This window comes from Rhipicephalus microplus, chromosome 3 (genome assembly GCF_043290135.1).
Source record: "Rhipicephalus microplus isolate Deutch F79 chromosome 3, USDA_Rmic, whole genome shotgun sequence".
In the NCBI taxonomy this organism is placed as follows: Eukaryota; Metazoa; Arthropoda; class Arachnida; order Ixodida; family Ixodidae; genus Rhipicephalus; species Rhipicephalus microplus.
The window spans coordinates 227,446,619-227,464,689 of NC_134702.1; the positions used below are offsets into that span (position 1 = coordinate 227,446,619).

Consider the following 18,071-nt stretch of genomic DNA (forward strand, 5'->3'; position numbering starts at 1 on the left):
ACCAGAGCGTCGCACTTCGGCAAGGGACGGGGGAGATGTTCTGCCGGGCGAGACGCGGGAGTGCGCACAGAGAAGCACGGAGCCGGGCGAGGTTCAGGGTGGCCGAGGATCCAGGTGCCAGGGGAGTTCTGGCTGAATTGAGGATCACCGAGCGATGCCGAGCCGTACTGAGCGACGCGCCAGACTCGGACGTGGGCCACGAGCTCATGAGCTGCAGTGTGCACTTGAGGGTACCTGGCGGTGCCATGGCCAAGAAGAAGGAACGTGCGGAAAAGAGAGCTCGAGGGTTGAGGCCACGAAGGCAGAGGAAGCGGTGCGCCGCTCGAGAGGACGAGTTCCTGGCAGCGCTCCTGAGCCGGAGTGAGACCCGTACGTGTCAGTTCGAGGTCGAGCTCCGGTGTGTCTGTTTAAGGTTCAAGGCCGAGACCTGCCGAACGGCTCCTGCCTGGGTGCAGTGGCCGGGAGCAGGTTCGTGGGCGAGGCCTACCGGGTGTGGCCCTCGTGAGCCGTGGCCTGATCCTGGACCTCCGGAGTTGCGACCCTGACTGCTGAGTTGGCCGCGACGTCCGACTCAGCGGCGCTGCACATGGTAGCGTATCCGTGCGCCGTCAGCCGTTCCACCCATGCCATGAAATAAAAAGTTCATGTTAATCCTTTGTCGTCTGCTATCAACAAACATAGTGACGAATGTTCTTTAACCATCACAACGGGGATGGAGAACGGGGTGGCGGAGAAGACCGCGATAATCTACGTAGTGGTCATGGCGAGCGGCTGTACTGGGCATTGGTCGTGGCGGTCATGTCGTAATGAGCTGAGTCACCACGGCGGGTTCGTTCTTGGCCAGAAGGGCGGGCTGATGTGTCGAAGTTCGTGAAGTTTTGGTTTGTGCGCGAGGGCGAGATCCACGTGCTTCGGCAATGACGCGAAATGTGTCCCACTCGTTCGCAACGGAAGCAAATTGGCCTGTCGTCAGGTGTCCTCCATGCGTTTGGCTCTCGGTTACGTGGAGCAGGACACCGGTAGTGCTGACGTGTGTTCAAGGTAGACGGATGGACATTGGCTCGGTGCACAGAACAAATCATCTGAAAGCCCGCGTTTGCCCATTCTTGACGCACAACGCTCTGTATGAGGGATATGGTGGGCTGAGGATCATTCGGCGTCAGGACCCTCAAGGGTGCTGGTGATATCACTTCGATTTTGCGTCGAACGACCCTCGTAATGTACGCAGAGGGTGGATTGGGCTGGGTCTTAAAACGGAGGTCCTCACAAGTTGATGTTGCTGCGGTGTTAGGAAGACGGGTGAAGTGGTGGGCAATGCGACGGCTTTTAGCCTGTTGGAAGCGTCGGCACTCCTTAATGACGTCTTGAACTGTCGCACAGCCTTTAAATACAAGAAGGCTAAAGGCATCATCAGCGATGCCCTTGAGTACGTGTGCAACCTTGTCGGCTTCAGTCATGGTGTTATCAGCTTTACGGCAGAGGGTCAAGACATCTTGAATATAGGCCAGGTAAGACTCCGTGGATGTATGGACACGGTTACTAAGCTCTTTCTTAGCGGCCTGCCTGCACCCGGCAGATTGGCTGAACTCGCGCAACTTCGTCTTACAGACATCCCAGCTGGTGAGCTTTTCCGCGTTGTTGTTGAACTACGGCTTGGCCGTACATTTCAGGTAAAAGATAAGGTTTGCCAGCGTCATGGTTGGATCCCATCTTTGGTTTTCACTGACGAGCTCGTAGAGCTGAAGCCACTCATCGACGTCTTCGCCGTCAGTGCCCGAAAAGTTGCAAGGATCGCGGGGTGGAGTGGTCACAATGACCAAAGGTGAGGTGGGCGCCATTGATGCGCGAAGCATGGCTGTTGGCGCAGCATCTCTGTCAGTAGACATGTTAGAAGCGGTAACTTGGCGTCCGCTGCGAAGCTCCGTCGTGCTTTGCTACCCCGCACCTTCCACCAAAATGTTACGGGAGGGCGCACAGAGAAACGAGGTTACAGCTAAGATATATTTGCACGACGCCAAGCCTAACCCGAGATGGCAAGCCAGAGCGTGCCCCACATCCCAGAATCACGTCGTCTTTCTCGCTGTCTATCTTGATTCTTCAGCGTGATGTAGTCTTGTAACTATATATGTATATATATATATATATATATATATATATATATATATATATATATATATATATATATATATATATATATATATATATATATATATATATATATATATATATATATATATATATATATATATATATATATATATATATATATATATATATATATAAGTGTGTGTGTGTGTGTGTGTGTGTGTAACGTAAGTACGTATTGACTGAAGGTAGAGGCTGAGGAAGAAGAAGGAAGATTGGAATAAACATGGTGTATGAGCCAGGCCACGTCTCCCATTCTTCATAGCGTCACACAAGTCGACAGGATGGAGACCTGCCTGCCCCTTCATCAGTCACTCATCATCGACGCAGTTCCCCAGAAGACGCCCTGACCGTACATTGACTGCCGAATCATCGCCTATGAGGACAACGAACAGCACCATGACCGAACCATCGGCTGACCTCGGCATCCCCAAGTACACCGGATCAGCGGACGACCGACCCGTACAGGACTGGTTCAACCTGTTCGAACTCCACGCTACCGCTGCATCTTGGTCGGAACGGGAAATGGTTACGAACTTCAGCGACTACATCACCGGTGAGGCATTTAAATTTTACCTCACCCACATATTCGACAACGACGAATCTTGGCAAAAGATAAAACAAGAAATGATCAATTGGTTTAATACGATGACGACTACGACGAAAACTTGCTTCTAACCCACCATCCACAGACAACTGCACTCAGTCGTCAATTTTACAGGCAGTCATCAACTATTCGAACGCACAACAAGATTCGACCTCTGACAAAAGACGAAGTGGCACACGAGTTCAGTGGCAGACGACAACGCGTATTTTGGGAAAAACACAGCAATCGAGCGCGCCTCCCTTCTGCACGAAAGTCGGCATTTGTGAAGTCATCGCTTCAGCATATGACCCGAGACGTTGCCCAACCACCTGATGCCGTTCACTCTTCGTCTGGCATACGTGGTCCACCACCTGGGTTTTCATCACGCGGTTCTTCAAGCGCTCCTAACGCTCACCATTTGCCTTATAAGGACGCCGTATTTATGGTAGATGACCTGGCGCATCGGGAAAACACCCTGTCGAGCCATGCTCCTTCCGCACGGGTTCATGTATCGCCATCCAGTGCCTACAGACTCGACAGTGGAAGCAACACCGAAGGCTTCGACGCATCGAACGTCGCACGCTGCAATGCGCAAGAGCCTCTCCTAGTGAACAGGGTTGAAGAAGCTTCTGAAGAACTTTCTACCAACTCTGAAGCAATATCTTCATTGCCCGAAGTGCATGACAACAGCCCAAACACTACCAGCTGCCGACTGGGCACCACATCAAGTTGTGAAGAAAACCAGCGCGATGTTCAAGAATGGATCTCACCGCAATGCGTTCGACAGCAACTTCAGCAATGCCAGCAAAAGCAAGTCCAAGAATCGCAGACACTCCAACGGATATACCGTCAAGGACGACGACGCAAGGTAAGCCTCTTAAAACAAATTCAAGACGTCAGGCATCTTCGCATAAAGGATCGGCGCCAGAAACGCATTTGGCGCAAGAGACCAAGACTGCGCCTACGATTACAGCTCCCAAATAGCAGAAAACGACGAAAGAGACGAGAAGGCACCATCTGTACAACGCAGAGACCAAGACATCATTCTTATTTCATCAGCTGCGACCATCGCAAATGCAAACTAGAAGCACGCCGTCTGTTCCCGTCACAAGACGCAACTCGACGCCTTCAACATACGAACTTCAAACGCTACAAGGACTCCCACTCTTGTCCATTCCTCGCAGGAACTCAGCCCATGTCACCACCAGTGCAGATCTCCAGGGTGTGGTTATGCCATCCAGAACGCGACAGGTAGCCTCGCCCACCAGAACTCCTGCGTTAACCGGACTGCTGCACTCTCCACTGAAGTCTTCGAAAGTTTACGGAACTCCTCTGGAGCAAAGAACCAATTGTGACTTTTCACATTTGTGACTTTTAGATGCGGAAGCATCTTATACTCGCGCCTTGTAGTGCGCCGTCCGCGCCGTCCGCGCCGTCCGCACCGCTTCTCGAACATTCGACAGCTGACGCGCGCGCATGCGCCGTCGCCCACCATCTGTGCCGCGCGCGCTTCTCCTTCGAGAACATTCGACAGCTGACAGCGCATGCGCCGTCGCGCCGTCGCCATCTGTGCCGCGCGCGCGCTTCTCCTTCGAGAACATTCAACGCGCTGTATATACACTCAAGGTCGGCGCTCGCTCGCTCAGTTGCCGCTCGTCGGTTGGTTTGTACGGCGCGTCGACGTCCAAGGTCGCGGTGAAATGAATTCCAACGAATCCACAAACACAATGATCGACGTCCCTTCGACCAGCGCCATCCTTTCGCATACGTGTGTACGTGTTCACTCATTCTACACCCCCTCCTACAACCACGTTAACCAATTTAGCCATCGACCCAAGTAAGTCGCAATTTAACACCCCATTTCACAACCACGTTAACCAATTTAGCCATCGACCCAAGTAAGTCGCACTTTAACACCCCGTTAACCAATTATATGCTCCGCATCCTCCTCAGTGTTCCCCCGAGGGAAGCTGCGGGCAATTTTTTAACCTCTCCTTGTTTACTTTTTCTTGTTCATAATTCATGCCTTCTTTCGGGGGAGGGGAATCGTGTAACGTAAGTAGGTATCGACTGAAGGTAGAGGCTGAGGAAGAAGAAGGAAGAACGGAATAAACATGGCGTATGAGCCAGGCCACGTCTCCCATTCTTCATAGCGTCACATATATATATTGTAAGATGGCGTCCAGTACCCTCAAGACTCTTCGAACCTACGACCTTCGAATAACGCGTTCGAGCTTCTTTATTGTCTCGAATATGTGCCCCACAACCTAAGCTTGACTAGTGATGATGAGTATGTACAGATGAAAAGATTGGACGCATTAACAATGCTCACACTTATTTCCCCCACGCACTTGAGCGGCTGTCCCGGCCGAGACTTAGGTGGGAAATGTACGGCGAACAAAGGGTTTAAGACGTGAAACGTGGACTATCTCGGAGGCACGGTAACGACGGTCCGAGGAACCCTCGACGGGAGTGACAAGGTAATTGACAGGAGATGTCCGTTCAGAAATAACGTAAGGTCCGAGAAAGTTTGACTGAAACTTTTCACGTAATCCTGGAGTGCGAACAGGTGTCCAAAGTAATACTTCATCTCCAGGACGGAAAGTGACGTCTCGACGGAAGCTGTCATAGCGTTGCTCGCGGTCTTGTTGACTGGCCTCCGTGTTGAGTTGAGCACGTTGCCGTGCCTCAGCGATCCTGGAAACGAAATGTTCTGGCGTAGTCGTGGACGTTTTTGTCGTTACATTGAAGAAAGGGGCGTAAATGGTGAATGTCGGCGCACGACCATAGACGAGGAAGAAAGGTGAATGCCCGGTGGTTCGTTGAACAGCAGTGTTGTGTGCAAATGTTACGAACGGCAAGATTTTGTCCCAGTTATCGTGGTTCGGTCCGATGTACATGGATATCATGTCGATTAGAGTCCGGTGGAATTGCTCTGCCAGGCCACTTGTCTGCGGGTGGTAAGTAAGCGGATGTGGTCTTATGAACTGTGCCACAAGTCTTTAGGATTTCATCGAGAATTGTGGACAGGAAAGCCTTGCCTCGGTCACTCAACAACGCGCGAGGTGCACAATGACGCAACACAATGGCTTCTAGAAAGAAGGCGGCAACGTCTGATGCAGAGCTAGTGCGTAGAGGAGCAGTCTTCGCGTATCGTGTGAGGTGGTCGACAGCTGTGACGACCCAGCCGTGGCCCGCTGGCGTTACGGGAAGTGGCCCGACGAGGTCTATTCCGACAACGACAAAAGGTGTATCGGGACATGGAATGGGTTGTAATAAGCCAGCGGGAGCTGAAGTTGGTCGTTTCCGGCGTTGACAAAGTGTGCAAGAAGCGACATAATTAGCCACAAAGGTAGAAAGACCAGGCCAGAAGAAACGGCTCCTAACGCGGTTGTAGGTCTTTTGGAATCCTAAGTGTCCAGCTGATGGGTCGCCGTGCAATGCTTCGAGAACTTGTTTTCGCAGCGAACGGGGAAGTACTGGCACCCACCGATGCCCATCCGCATTGTAAGTATAGCGGGGCAGGAGGTTGTTCTCTAGCTTGAACTGCCGTAGCTGACGACGTAGTCTGGCACTAGGTGGAGAAGACGAGCCATTCAAGTATCCGATGATGCGGTTACAGTAGGTACGTCACGTTGGCACGCAGCAAACTGGGCGCTGCTGTGTAAAGATAGTGACCCAGCAACTGCCAGGGGTGATAACGTGGGTGAAGAGGAAGCCGCTTGATCACTTGAGGGGCATTGAGGATTCGTGGTTCGAGATGAAAGTGGCCGAAGGCAGCGAGAGAAAGCATTAGCATCCTGATGCTGTTTGACAGACCTGTACACAACGTCAAAAGTGTACTCTTGCAAACGCAGTATCTAGCGACCGAGGCGCCCAGACAAATTCTTCAGCGAGGACAACCAGCATAGGGCATTGTGGTTGGTGATTATAGTGAAGTGGCGTCCATACAGATAAGGTCGAAATTTCTGGATAGCCCAAACGACAGCGAGACATTCCTGCTCTGTTATCGAGTAGTTCTGCTCCGCAGGTGTTAGTGCGCGGCTGGCATACGCAACTACTCGCTCACGTGATGTTTCATCGCGCTGGAGGAGGACAGCACCGATTCCGTGGCCACTGGCATCTGTGTGCAGGAAAGTGGGTGCACTCTCATCGAAGTGACGGAGGACGGGGTCTGATGTCAGAGCACGTTTAAGGGCTTGGAAAGCACACTCGCACTCGTCAGTCCACGTGAAAGTCGTTCCTGACGTCAGAAGCTTGTGTAACGGCCCCGCAATGGCAGCAAAGTGACGGATGAAGCGGCGAAAGTAAGACGCCAGGCCCACAAAACTTTGCAATTGTTTTTGATTGCCCGGACGTGGAAAACTAATTACGGCAGCAAACTTGTCGGGGTCGGGTCGAACGCCATCTTTGCTGACAACGTGACCCAATACATTGATGCTTGTGCTGGCGAAGTGGCACTTCTTTGTATTGAGCTGTAGACCAGCGTTCGAAATGCACGTTAGAACTTCGTCCAAACGCTTAAGGTGCTGAGGAAAAGTAGAAGAATAAATTACGATGTCGTCTAAGTAACATAAACAGGTTTTCCATTTGAGACCACGGAAGACGGTATCTATCATGCACTCGAATGTTGCTGGAGCGTTGCATAAGCCAAAAGGCATGACGTTAAATTCGTAAAGCCCGTCAGGCGTCGCAAACGCTGTTTTCCCCTTGTCTGCTTCGCGCATAGGTATTTGCCAATACCCGGATCGGAGGTCGAGGCTAGAGAAATATTCTGCGCCTTGTAGGGAGTCCAGGGCATCATCTATGCGTGGCAACGGATATACATCTTTTTTTCGTGATCTTATTGAGCGCTCTTTAATCAACACAAAAGCAGACAGAGCCATCCTTTTTACGAACCAACACCACAGGAGACGACCAAGAGCTGGATGAAGGTCGAATAATATCCCGTTTGAGCATGTCGGTGACGTTTTCCTCAATGATTTGCCGTTCCGCCGAAGACAGACGGTATGGGCGGTGGCGTACAATGGAGCTGCCTTCGGTTTTGATGCTGTGCTCTGCAACGGAGGTGCGGCCCAGAACTTTGGAATGTACGTCAAACAAAAGGCTGTGCTTTTGGAGAAGGTCTATGAGGTCTTTCTTTTGCTCGGCCGTGAGGTGAGGACTTATGGTGTCATTTAAAGCAACAGTGGTAGCCTTCATATCAGTTGTAGCAGACAAAGGCGTTGATTCTGCGTGAAGGGGAACCAGCGAGAAAGGCTCGCTGTCAGCGAAGCAGCTCACAGCAGTGCCTTGGGGCAGCATCACTGGCGATGAAGTTGGGTTCAAGGCGGTGACCAATGCTTTACTGTCGTTAAGCCACACAAGGCCGGGTGCTATGGTAAGCCCCGCATGTTCGGAGCGAACTGATGACGCTATGAACACGTCACCGTTAACTATAGTATCCGAAATGATCGTGAGAATTTGTTCATCTCCTGGTGAAATGAAACAATCAGCGGCAGCAACGGAACGGAAGCTGTATGGATCGACATCGGATGAATTCTCAGTAGCTGACATTTCAATTACTCGCTGACGACACGATATGAAAGCTGATGCCGAAGAAAGAAAGTCCCATCCTAAAATTACTGTGTGAGTGCACCAAGGAAGTAAAAGAAACTGAATGTGGTGAAGGATGCCATCTATCAAAACGCGGACTGTGCAAACACTTGAAGGCTGAATAGGGACTCCATCTGCGCAACGGAGGGGAGGGCCATCGGAAGGGCCATCAAGCGGGCAGAAAAGTCTGCACGAATTACGGAAAGTGAGGCGCCTGTGTTACCAGTGCCTCTGTCTGTATACCTTCAACGTACACTAGTAAAACATTCGATGGGCGGTCCGGAGGAGTTTGACGCAGTTCGAAAAATGCAGCTTTCCCTCCCGAAGCTGCACTGTTTAGTTTTTTAGTTGGCGGTCAGGAATCGAAGTAGAAGGTCGGAGACGAGAAGAGGAACGCCGCATCGGTGAAGGTGAGTGACGACGTGAGAAACGGGAACTGCCAACTGAGCCAAAGTTCTGCGGAGACGGCGACCGACGTGTGCTGTTCTCATACAGTCGGCGATAGGGTGGTCCAGTGGTGTAGAAGTCGTCCCGTTCAGAGTTATCGTAGCTTTGTCTTTCGTCTCGCTGACAGCGTCGGCAAAACCTTGAAATGTGACCACGGATGCCACAATAGAAGCAAGTCGGCCGCGAAGTGCGCCAGTCGTCGTAAGGCTGGGAAGATGGTCGCGGTGCGAGTGAGCTGAGCGAACCGTGCAATTCGGCCGCTGGTAGCTGCATTGGGCTTTGCTGGGGTGCAGGTGTCCTACCAGCAACTTCAGCATAACTTGGAATGGGCACGGAACTCGGAACTGGTGTACCTGTGATCAATGCCAGTTCCTCCCTCACGACGTCGCGTAAACTAGTAGCAGGTGGCGTCGTTCGAATATCAAGGGGGCGAGGTAAAGCCTGTGCATGAAGTTCCTCACGGAAGATAGAGCGGATCAATGCACGCAGCTCTGTTGTGTCATGACTCGAGCTGAAATCAGGCATATCAGGTTGCACCCGAGTGGTTTGAAGCTCCTCGAGGCGCTGACAGGTAGCTACAACATCGGCTGCGGTCTGGGGATTCTGCACCACAAGCGCATTAAAAGTGACAGTCCCAATGCCTTTTAGCAGGTGGCGCACACGGTCGTTTTCCGCCATATGGTTGTCGATGCGGCGGCAAAGGGCGAGAACATCTTCAATGTAAGAAGTGTAAGACTTGCCGGGGCGTTGAACACGTGCACCAAGCCTTTTCTTGGCGATATCCGAGCGCACCGACGGCTTGGCGAAAATCTGGCGGAGCTGGCGCGTAAAGGCGGGCCATGTCAAAAAATCTGTAGCGTGGTTTAAAAACCACCTTTTTGCGACGCCGCTCAAATAGAATGCAACGTGGGTGAGTTTGGCAGGCTCATCCCAGTTGTTGATGGCACTCACGCGGTCATACTCCTCGAGCCAGTCTTCCACGTCCTCACCCGGAAGCCCTGCGAACAGCGGAGGATCCTTTTGAGGGCTCGTGACCAGGTGAGAAGGGTTTCTTGGCGGCGGGAGCGGTGGGCAGCTGCTGCGCTGGGCTGGTCGGCTTGCGACATTACCGAACCCAGGTCGTTTAAGCAGCAGCGTGAACGGAGCTCCAGGCATGTGTTCTAGAAGACGCTGGGTTGTCCGAGAACGCGAGAGGACGCAGGAATCGGGCAGCACTCTCCACCACTTGTAAGATGGCGTCCAGTAGTTGTTGTTGTTGTTGTTGTTTCCCTGTGCAAATGACTCGTACCCAAAGAAGGGGATTGGCCGAATATAAGGTGAATTTGCCCTAAACTTTCAGCAATGCGTCATTCCTACAAATTTTTGTAACTTAATTTTGATTTGAAATACCGATATCAAGTTTGCAGAAAAAAAAGAAGAAAAATAGTGAGACAGTAATTTAGCAAGAAAATCGTTTAGTCGCAGTGATGTATTCTTGAAGGGCGAATAAAACATCCCTGTGGCTGAAACCCAGTGTAGAGGCTCCAAATGAAAGAAGATCAGGTTGTGATAGTTGCAAGCCCAATCTTTGAAGAGGTGGCTAGTATGCTTTGCCTGAATAAATCGAAACGGCGACAATGTAATAAAAAATGACTGATCGTTTCCTCTTGATTACAGTAAGTGCACATAGGGGAATTCAATATGCCTGATCTATGCAAGTAAAAATTTAGGGAGGTAATGCGGCAACGAAATTTCGTGATGACAACTTCCATCATCCTTGAATTAGTCAGTTCACTGCGCCAGGGAAATAACAAGTGTTTGTACTCTGGAGAAGCCGTCAGTGCAGGGTCAGATAAATTTTGCGTGATTTTAAGTGTGCGAAATCGCGCCACCATAATGTATACTGTATGAGGGAAAATAGGAATAATTGGTGTCCAAAGGGCGTCCAGTGCCCTAAAGACTTTTTTTTATTGTCTCGAGTATGTGCCCCACAACCTAAGCTTGACTAGTGATGATGAGTATGTACAGATGAAAAGATGGGACGCATTAACAATGCTGACAATATATATATATATATATATATATATATATATATATATATATATATATCAGCCCCCTCTTGGGCTGATTGATCAGAGGATGAAGGAGTTTTAGCTAAAAGCACCAGTGTCACCAAAGCTATTAATCCACTTCTATCATGGCATTCACATTTGCTACTTGGTCCCCATAATTTGTTTTAAGTAATAATAATGAGTGCACGTCATAGCTTCCTCGAAAATTTGAATGCCTTGATGGTAGTGGATTAATAGCTTCGATGACACTGGTGCTTTTAGCTAAAACGCCTTCATCCTCTGATCAATCAGCCTAAGAGGGGGCTGCTATATATATATATATATATATATATATATATATATATATATATATATATATATATATATATATATATATATAAGGGAAAGAAGTGTATACCTAAGAGCTCGTTTTTCCGTGTTTTTAACACAATAATAATGAGATATAACAGACAGTAATGCCAAGGAATGTACAGGGGAAGTTATTAACATTAATGGAATGTAAATAAGAAGAAAGAAAAGTGGATGAAAAAATTACCAACTGTAAGCAGGAATCGAACCTACGACCTTCGAATTACGCGTTCGATGCTCTAACCACTGAGCTATTACAGCGGCACTCCCTCCATCCACTTTTTTTGGGTTTATCTGTGAATTTAGAAGTAGGAGCGACAGTCAGCGCCATCTATAAGCCAAACAACGAGTGTGAAAACACTCTTATGCGCATGTTTGGCGTCACGTAGCACGTGAACTTATTATGAGCGGGCAGCTGATTAATTGTCCCTCTTATACAACCTAAACACACCAAGTCTGCCAGTACGAGACCCTCGTTCAATGAAATAAGGGAAAGAAGTGTATACCTAAGGGCTCGTTTTTCCGTGTTTTTAACACAATAATAATGAGATATAACAGACAGTAATGCCAAGGAATGTACAGGGGAAGTTATTAACATTAATGGAATGTAAATAAGAAGAAAGAAAAGTGGATGAAAAAATTACCAACTGTAAGCAGGAATCGAACCTACGACCTTCGAATTACGCGTTCGATGCTCTAACCACTCAGCTATTACAGCGGCACTCCCTCCATCCACTTTTTTGGGTTTATCTGTGAATTTAGAAGTAGGAGCGACAGTCAGCGCCATCTATAAGCCAAACAACGAGTGTGAAAACACTCTTATGCGCATGTTTGGCGTCACGTAGACGTAGCACGTGAACTTATTATGAGCGGGCAGCTGATTAATTGTCCCTCTTATACAACCTAAACACACCAAGTCTGCCAGTACGAGACCCTCGTTCAATGAAATAAGGGAAAGAAGTGTATACCTAAGGGCTCGTTTTTCCGTGTTTTTAACACAATAATAATGAGATATAACAGACAGTAATGCCAAGGAATGTACAGGGGAAGTTATTAACATTAATGGAATGTAAATAAGAAGAAAGAAAAGTGGATGAAAAAATTACCAACTGTAAGCAGGAATCGAACCTACGACCTTCGAATTACGCGTTCGATGCTCTAACCACTGAGCTATTACAGCGGCACTCCCTCCATCCACTTTTTTGGGTTTATCTGTGAATTTAGAAGTAGAAGCGACAGTCAGTGCCATCTAAAAGCCAAACAACGAGTGTGAAAACACTCTTATGCGCATGTTTGGCGTCACGTAGCACGTGAACTTATTATGAGCGGGCAGCTGATTAATTGTCCCTCTTATACAACCTAAACACACCAAGTCTGCCACTACGAGACCCTCGTTCAATGAAATAGGGGAAAGAAGTGTATACCTAAGGGCTCGTTTTTCCGTGTTTTTAACACAATAATAATGAGATATAACAGACAGTAATGCCAAGGAATGTACAGGGGAAGTTATTAACATTAATGGAATGTAAATAAGAAGAAAGAAAAGTGGATGAAAAAATTACCAACTGTAAGCAGGAATCGAACCTACGACCTTCGAATTACGCGTTCGATGCTCTAACCACTGAGCTATTACAGCAGCACTCCCTCCATCCACTTTTTTGGGTTTATCTGTGAATTTAAAAGTAGGAGCGACAGTCAGCGCCATCTATAAGCCAAACAACGAGTGTGAAAACACTCTTATGCGCATGTTTGGCGTCACGTAGCACGTGAACTTATTATGAGCGGGCAGCTGATTAATTGTCCCTCTTATACAACCTAAACACACCAAGTCTGCCAGTACGAGACCCTCGTTCAATGAAATAAGGGAAAGAAGTGTATACCTAAGGGCTCGTTTTTCCGTGTTTTTAACACAATAATAATGAGATATAACAGACAGTAATGCCAAGGAATGTACAGGGGAAGTTATTAACATTAATGGAATGTAAATAAAAAGAAAGAAAAGTGGATGAAAAAATTACCAACTGTAAGCAGGAATCGAACCTACGACCTTCGAATTACGCGTTCGATGCTCTAACCACTGAGCTATTACAGCAGCACTCCCTCCATCCACTTTTTTGGGTTTATCTGTGAATTTAAAAGTAGGAGCGACAGTCAGCGCCATCTATAAGCCAAACAACGAGTGTGAAAACACTCTTATGCGCATGTTTGGCGTCACGTAGCACGTGAACTTATTATGAGCGGGCAGCTGATTAATTGTCCCTCTTATACAACCTAAACACACCAAGTCTGCCAGTACGAGACCCTCGTTCAATGAAATAAGGGAAAGAAGTGTATACCTAAGGGCTCGTTTTTCCGTGTTTTTAACACAATAATAATGAGATATAACAGACAGTAATGCCAAGGAATGTACAGGGGAAGTTATTAACATTAATGGAATGTAAATAAAAAGAAAGAAAAGTGGATGAAAAAATTACCAACTGTAAGCAGGAATCGAACCTACGACCTTCGAATTACACGTTCGATGCTCTAACCACTGAGCTATTACAGCGGCACTCCCTCCATCCACTTTTTTGGGTTTATTTGTGAATTTAGAAGTAGGAGCGACAGTCAGCGCCATCTATAAGCCAAACAACGAGTGTGAAAACACTCTTATGCGCATGTTTGGCGTCACGTAGCACGTGAACTTATTATGAGCGGGCAGCTGATTAATTGTCCCTCTTATACAACCTAAACACACCAAGTCTGCCAGTACGAGACCCTCGTTCAATGAAATAAGGGAAAGAAGTGTATACCTAAGGGCTCGTTTTTCCGTGTTTTTAACACAATAATAATGAGATATAACAGACAGTAATGCCAAGGAATGTACAGGGGAAGTTATTAACATTAATGGAATGTAAATAAGAAGAAAGAAAAGTGGATGAAAAAATTACCAACTGCAAGCAGGAATCGAACCTACGACCTTCGAATTACGCGTTCGATGCTCTAACCACTGAGCTATTACAGCGGCACTCCCTCCATCCACTTTTTTTGGGTTTATCTGTGAATTTAGAAGTAGGAGCGACAGTCAGCGCCATCTATAAGCCAAACAACGAGTGTGAAAACACTCTTATGCGCATGTTTGGCGTCACGTAGCACGTGAACTTATTATGAGCGGGCAGCTGATTAATTGTCCCTCTTATACAACCTAAACACACCAAGTCTGCCAGTACGAGACCCTCGTTCAATGAAATAAGGGAAAGAAGTGTATACCTAAGGGCTCGTTTTTCCGTGTTTTTAACACAATAATAATGAGATATAACAGACAGTAATGCCAAGGAATGTACAGGGGAAGTTATTAACATTAATGGAATGTAAATAAGAAGAAAGAAAAGTGGATGAAAAAATAACCAACTGTAAGCAGGAATCGAACCTACGACCTTCGAATTACGCGTTCGATGCTCTAACCACTGAGCTATTACAGCGGCACTCCCTCCATCCACTTTTTTGGGTTTATCTGTGAATTTAGAAGTAGGAGCGACAGTCAGCGCCATCTATAAGCCAAACAACGAGTGTGAAAACACTCTTATGCGCATGTTTGGCGTCACGTAGCACGTGAACTTATTATGAGCGGGCAGCTGATTAATTGTCCCTCTTATACAACCTAAACACACCAAGTCTACCAGTACGAGACCCTCGTTCAATGAAATAAGGGAAAGAAGTGTATACCTAAGGGCTCGTTTTTCCGTGTTTTTAACACAATAATAATGAGATATAACAGACAGTAATGCCAAGGAATGTACAGGGGAAGTTATTAACATTAATGGAATGAAAATAAGAAGAAAGAAAAGCGGATGAAAAAATTACCAACTGTAAGCAGGAATCGAACCTACGACCTTCGAATTACGCGTTCGATGCTCTAACCACTCAGCTATTACAGCGGCACTCCCTCCATCCACTTTTTTGGGTTTATCTGTGAATTTAGAAGTAGGAGCGACAGTCAGCGCCATCTATAAGCCAAACAACGATTGTGAAAACACTCTTATGCGCATGTTTGGCGTCACGTAGACGTAGCACGTGAACTTATTATGAGCGGGCAGCTGATTGATTGTCCCTCTTATACAACCTAAACACACCAAGTCTGCCAGTACGAGACCCTCGTTCAATGAAATAAGGGAAAGAAGTGTATACATAAGGGCTCGTTTTTCCGTGTTTTTAACACAATAATAATGAGATATAACAGACAGTAATGCCAAGGAATGTACAGGGGAAGTTATTAACATTAATGGAATGTAAATAAGAAGAAAGAAAAGTGGATGAAAAAATTACCAACTGTAAGCAGGAATCGAACCTACGACCTTCGAATTACGCGTTCGATGCTCTAACCACTGAGCTATTACAGCGGCACTCCCTCCATCCACTTTTTTGGGTTTATCTGTGAATTTAGAAGTAGAAGCGACAGTCAGTGCCATCTAAAAGCCAAACAACGAGTGTGAAAACACTCTTATGCGCATGTTTGGCGTCACGTAGCACGTGAACTTATTATGAGCGGGCAGCTGATTAATTGTCCCTCTTATACAACCTAAACACACCAAGTCTGCCAGTACGAGACCCTCGTTCAATGAAATAAGGGAAAGAAGTGTATACCTAAGGGCTCGTTTTTCCGTGTTTTAACACAATAATAATGAGATATAACAGACAGTAATGCCAAGGAATGTACAGGGGAAGTTATTAACATTAATGGAATGTAAATAAGAAGAAAGAAAAGTGGATGAAAAAATTACCAACTGTAAGCAGGAATCGAACCTACGACCTTCGAATTACGCGTTCGATGCTCTAACCACTGAGCTATTACAGCGGCACTCCCTCCATCCACTTTTTTGGGTTTATCTGTGAATTTAGAAGTAGGAGCGACAGTCAGCGCCATCTATAAGCCAAACAACGAGTGTGAAAACACTCTTATGCGCATGTTTGGCGTCACGTAGCACGTGAACTTATTATGAGCGGGCAGCTGATTAATTGTCCCTCTTATACAACCTAAACACACCAAGTCTGCCAGTACGAGACCCTCGTTCAATGAAATAAGGGAAAGAAGTGTATACCTAAGGGCTCGTTTTTCCGTGTTTTTAACACAATAATAATGAGATATAACAGACAGTAATGCCAAGGAATGTACAGGGGAAGTTATTAACATTAATGGAATGTAAATAAGAAGAAAGAAAAGTGGATGAAAAAATTACCAACTGTAAGCAGGAATCGAACCTACGACCTTCGAATTACGCGTTCGATGCTCTAACCACTGAGCTATTACAGCAGCACTCCCTCCATCCACTTTTTTGGGTTTATCTGTGAATTTAAAAGTAGGAGCGACAGTCAGCGCCATTTATAAGCCAAACAACGAGTGTGAAAACACTCTTATGCGCATGTTTGGCGTCACGTAGCACGTGAACTTATTATGAGCGGGCAGCTGATTAATTGTCCCTCTTATACAACCTAAACACACCAAGTCTGCCAGTACGAGACCCTCGTTCAATGAAATAAGGGAAAGAAGTGTATACCTAAGGGCTCGTTTTTCCGTGTTTTTAACACAATAATAATGAGATATAACAGACAGTAATGCCAAGGAATGTACAGGGGAAGTTATTAACATTAATGGAATGTAAATAAAAAGAAAGAAAAGTGGATGAAAAAATTACCAACTGTAAGCAGGAATCGAACCTACGACCTTCGAATTACACGTTCGATGCTCTAACAACTGAGCTATTACAGCGGCACTCCCTCCATCCACTTTTATGGGTTTATTTGTGAATTTAGAAGTAGGAGCGACAGTCAGCGCCATCTATAAGCCAAACAACGAGTGTGAAAACACTCTTATGCGCATGTTTGGCGTCACGTAGCACGTGAACTTATTATGAGCGGGCAGCTGATTAATTGTCCCTCTTATACAACCTAAACACACCAAGTCTGCCAGTACGAGACCCTCGTTCAATGAAATAAGGGAAAGAAGTGTATACCTAAGGGCTCGTTTTTCCGTGTTTTTAACACAATAATAATGAGATATAACAGACAGTAATGCCAAGGAATGTACAGGGGAAGTTATTAACATTAATGGAATGTAAATAAGAAGAAAGAAAAGTGGATGAAAAAATTACCAACTGTAAGCAGGAATCGAACCTACGACCTTCGAATTACGCGTTCGATGCTCTAACCACTGAGCTATTACAGCGGCACTCCCTCCATCCACTTTTTTGGGTTTATCTGTGAATTTAGAAGTAGGAGCGACAGTCAGCGCCATCTATAAGCCAAACAACGAGTGTGAAAACACTCTTATGCGCATGTTTGGCGTCACGTAGCACGTGAACTTATTATGAGCGGGCAGCTGATTAATTGTCCCTCTTATACAACCTAAACACACCAAGTCTGCCAGTACGAGACCCTCGTTCAATGAAATAAGGGAAAGAAGTGTATACCTAAGGGCTCGTTTTTCCGTGTTTTTAACACAATAATAATGAGATATAACAGACAGTAATGCCAAGGAATGTACAGGGGAAGTTATTAACATTAATGGAATGTAAATAAAAAGAAAGAAAAGTGGATGAAAAAATTACCAACTGTAAGCAGGAATCAAACCTACGACCTTCGAATTACACGTTCGATGCTCTAACCACTGAGCTATTACAGCGGCACTCCCTCCATCCACTTTTTTGGGTTTATTTGTGAATTTAGAAGTAGGAGCGACAGTCAGCGCCATCTATAAGCCAAACAACGAGTGTGAAAACACTCTTATGCGCATGTTTGGCGTCACGTAGCACGTGAACTTATTATGAGCGGGCAGCTGATTAATTGTCCCTCTTATACAACCTAAACACACCAAGTCTGCCCGTACGAGACCCTCGTTCAATGAAATAAGGGAAAGAAGTGTA

General features: G+C 46.7%; 12 non-coding genes across 12 annotated transcripts; all 12 read right to left on the reverse strand.

Moving 5' to 3' along the window:
• Positions 1-11,360: 11,360 nt before the first annotated feature.
• TRNAT-CGU (transfer RNA threonine (anticodon CGU)) lies at positions 11,361-11,433 on the reverse strand. The gene has a single exon. It is a non-coding gene; the product is annotated as a tRNA-Thr (tRNA).
• Positions 11,434-12,279: 846 nt separating this feature from the next.
• On the reverse strand, positions 12,280-12,352 carry TRNAT-CGU (transfer RNA threonine (anticodon CGU)). The gene has a single exon. It is a non-coding gene; the product is annotated as a tRNA-Thr (tRNA).
• Positions 12,353-12,735: 383 nt separating this feature from the next.
• On the reverse strand, positions 12,736-12,808 carry TRNAT-CGU (transfer RNA threonine (anticodon CGU)). Its single transcript has one exon. It is a non-coding gene; the product is annotated as a tRNA-Thr (tRNA).
• Positions 12,809-13,191: 383 nt separating this feature from the next.
• On the reverse strand, positions 13,192-13,264 carry TRNAT-CGU (transfer RNA threonine (anticodon CGU)). The gene has a single exon. It is a non-coding gene; the product is annotated as a tRNA-Thr (tRNA).
• A 383-nt stretch (positions 13,265-13,647) lies between these two features.
• On the reverse strand, positions 13,648-13,720 carry TRNAT-UGU (transfer RNA threonine (anticodon UGU)). The gene has a single exon. It is a non-coding gene; the product is annotated as a tRNA-Thr (tRNA).
• An 840-nt stretch (positions 13,721-14,560) lies between these two features.
• TRNAT-CGU (transfer RNA threonine (anticodon CGU)) lies at positions 14,561-14,633 on the reverse strand. The gene has a single exon. It is a non-coding gene; the product is annotated as a tRNA-Thr (tRNA).
• Positions 14,634-15,478: 845 nt separating this feature from the next.
• TRNAT-CGU (transfer RNA threonine (anticodon CGU)) lies at positions 15,479-15,551 on the reverse strand. The gene has a single exon. It is a non-coding gene; the product is annotated as a tRNA-Thr (tRNA).
• Positions 15,552-15,933: 382 nt separating this feature from the next.
• On the reverse strand, positions 15,934-16,006 carry TRNAT-CGU (transfer RNA threonine (anticodon CGU)). Its single transcript has one exon. It is a non-coding gene; the product is annotated as a tRNA-Thr (tRNA).
• Positions 16,007-16,389: 383 nt separating this feature from the next.
• Positions 16,390-16,462, reverse strand: TRNAT-CGU (transfer RNA threonine (anticodon CGU)). The gene has a single exon. It is a non-coding gene; the product is annotated as a tRNA-Thr (tRNA).
• A 383-nt stretch (positions 16,463-16,845) lies between these two features.
• TRNAT-UGU (transfer RNA threonine (anticodon UGU)) lies at positions 16,846-16,918 on the reverse strand. The gene has a single exon. It is a non-coding gene; the product is annotated as a tRNA-Thr (tRNA).
• Positions 16,919-17,301: 383 nt separating this feature from the next.
• Positions 17,302-17,374, reverse strand: TRNAT-CGU (transfer RNA threonine (anticodon CGU)). Its single transcript has one exon. It is a non-coding gene; the product is annotated as a tRNA-Thr (tRNA).
• A 383-nt stretch (positions 17,375-17,757) lies between these two features.
• TRNAT-UGU (transfer RNA threonine (anticodon UGU)) lies at positions 17,758-17,830 on the reverse strand. Its single transcript has one exon. It is a non-coding gene; the product is annotated as a tRNA-Thr (tRNA).
• Positions 17,831-18,071: the final 241 nt, after the last annotated feature.